A 3199-nucleotide genomic window follows, 5' to 3' on the forward strand; every position below is an offset into this window, starting at 1 on the left:
CAGTGTGTTAGGCCAGGGGGGCAGTTGCAGGGAGGCCTCAGGGGGATGTTGTGTCCCTGTAACTCAGAACAGGAAGTCAGCCAGCTGACCCTTGGAATCACTTAGCCTGTGTTAAAGAGAGCTGGTCCAATCTTCCTTCTCAGACAGCAGGTCAGGCCTCACGCATTAGAGCAGTTCTCTGTCAGAAGGGCAGCCATTCTGCTGTTTTCACAGGTTCAGGAGTGTACTGAAGAGTAGGTCTCGGGGTCCAATATTTATACCTAGTGTGAGCTTTGATGTGGGAGAAACTACTAGACTTCTTCCTACATCTGGTTCTGGAGTTTTCTAACTTCCCCGCCCCAGGCCCCAAAGATTTCTGGGGTGAAAAAAGGCTAGTGCGAAATTCTTTGTGAGTGCAGGAGGCAGCCCCCATTGAAGTGCAAGTGTGATAGCTGCAAGCTCCACCCCAACCTATCCTGTCAGGGTGGATCATCCTGCCAACACCCTGTCCCCCTATTTGACACTGTCTTGGAGGAACACACAATGGCCAACTTCCAGCTACACCTAGTCATGTGACCCAGGACATAGGGTGCAGGCACCAAATTATTAAGACAAGAAAATGCCAACTTTCTACAATTGGCATTTTCAGACTTGTGACTTAAAATCCAATTTTACCAAACATAACATTTCTACCTGTTCCCAACCAAATGTTATTGCTTATTAAATGTAATAAGGTAACTGTTAGAAATGGGATCTCTGGTTGGCTAAGGCTTGCGCCAAAGCCAGACAGAGACCACCACTCTAGTCAGGGCGAGGGAGTTACACGCCAAAGATAACCCCTGCTCACCCCATTGGTTGCTTGGCACGAGCAGTCAGGCTTATCCCGGAGACAATGTGTAAAGCGTTTGCGCACGCACGCAGCCACAACACCCTAGGTACACCACAAAAGGACCTCCACACAAGGCTATATATAAAAATAGCCTTTGTATTGTCATAAATACATTAGAAACATAATCACATAATATACACTGTGCCAACTGGCACTAGGCAATATTCACTGGGGACTATTTACATGCGACTGGGCCAATGGGGCCACTGTCAAAACCATCACAAATCACCACTTGTAAAGGTAGCACAAATAGTAAATGTAGAGCGCAACCAGTAACAACTGGTAAAATACTGAACTGAGAACTGGATCTTGTAACATAAAATATAGGATGCCTACATCATATAAGGCATGGATCACATTAGCATAGACCACATGAATCACCTTAGGCATTCATTACCATGAACACAGTGTACCCCAATCGGGGGCACACACACTAAAACTGGCCCTAGGCCAACTGGCCTTTTCTCTGGGCTCAAATGTCCTATGTCCCGCACTGTCAGGGCTTGGTGCCAATGCAGCAATCTCCCAAAATATGCGCAAAGGATCCGGCCTAAACGTAGCAGCTGCCCACTAATTGCTGGGATGGGCATGGGCATTCACTGTCCCTCACTGGGAATCTATCAAAATAAATGTGCCCCCCAAATGTTGCAGCTGCCTGCGCCCTCGCAGGGCAGCTGGAAAAATGCGCCAATGAAGTCTGGCACCACTGGGGCTTCTCAACACAATCTGCCCCCCAAGTCCCACTCCGGGGCTTTACAAAACAAATGGCCTTCGGGGCTCTAAAACAAATATGCCACCGTTGGAGCGGCCCGCTTTCAGGTGAGGGGCTGCTCAGACAGCAGAAGAGAAGCCCCTACTCACCGGGCTCCTTCGGTCTCGTGTGCAGCGCGTCTCTCCCAACCGCGGCGGGGGCGGGCACCGGTACTGTGCCTCAGGCCACATCCGCCTTAAGTACACAACTGCTTCAGGATGTGGGGCTCTCCTCAGTGCCTGGGAGCCCTGCTACCTCACCGACCGCCACTGCAGTCTCTTCTGCAGGCCGCTGTTTGGCGGGTCCGGGTTACCGGGAGGTTGTGGGTTTCTGTGGGTTTCAGCGCCATCTTGCTTTGGGAGGAAGCGCGAGCGCCATCTTTGAGCGTCCAGGTCACCTGGGACGCCGAGACGACGCTATTTAGGGCGAGCAGAGCGGAAGGTGAGCCTGCTTAGTGCCCTTGAGGGCGAGAATATCACTGGTGCCCCGCTGCTGATCGCGCTGGTCGCGCGCCTTCTCTGCTTAGCTTATTTTTAAAATATCCCGTTTTCGGATTTCTGTTTGTGTTACTTTTTGCCTTCCCCCCTGTTTTTAAAAGCGCTCCTGGCCCCTACCTTGCACCGTAATTCAGGAATCACCACCGCTGTTTGGCGGGTCCGGGTTACCGGGAGGTTGTGGGTTTCTGTGGGTTTCAGCGCCATCTTGCTTTGGGAGGAAGCGCGAGCGCCATCTTTGAGCGTCCAGGTCACCTGGGACGCCGAGACGACGCTATTTAATGCTCGATGGTCTCGCGCAGCGGTAACGCGCAGCGGAGCGCCTTCCCTGCGCCTGAGTCGTGCCAGAGTCCTGCCCGTCTGCGCTCGTCCGCGTCTCGGAGGCGGACGAGGTCGGACTCTGGTCCTCGGCTCCTGTTGTCTGCCGGGTTAGAGGTTGACTACCCGCAGCTCTAGGATGATTACGTATAGCGCTGCTCCCTTGTTTGCTTTGCGCCCCCCTCGCTCGGCCTGTCTGTCTCTTTTCCCCGGCGGTCGCCGTCTAGGCAAGGGTTGCACCGTGTGTAACTGGCTCCCCACATTATCATCTACTCATGGTCCATCTACCCCTCCTCAGTACTGTCATTGCGCGTTGCTTAACACTAGGTCCCTTCCTCGTCATACCTCGGATACATGGGATCTTCTCGCGCACTCCAAGATCTCTTGCTTATTTCTAACTGAGACTTGGCTGGGAGTGGGCTCGGAACCCGACATTGCCTGTGCTGTCCCGCCTAACTATTCCATCTTACGGAGGGATAGAACTGAGGGAAGAGGCGGTGGGGTGGCTCTGATAGTGGACAAGGTCTTTGATTGCTCCTCCTTTGCGGTGGACAACATTGCCGGATGTGAAGCCTTAGGTTTTACACTCCATCTATCGGCGTCCCAGACCTGTACCGGAATTCTCCTCTATAGACCCCCTGGACCCATCGGGTCCTTTTTCGAGGACCTACAGTCGGCCTTATCAGTACCTTGCATGCGTTCTGCGCACTGCTTGTTATTAGGCGACTTAAATTTGCACATGGACTGTCTAACCGATGCTGAAGCTAC

Source organism: Triturus cristatus, chromosome 3_1 (assembly GCF_964204655.1).
Source record: "Triturus cristatus chromosome 3_1, aTriCri1.1, whole genome shotgun sequence".
NCBI lineage: Eukaryota > Metazoa > Chordata > Amphibia > Caudata > Salamandridae > Triturus > Triturus cristatus.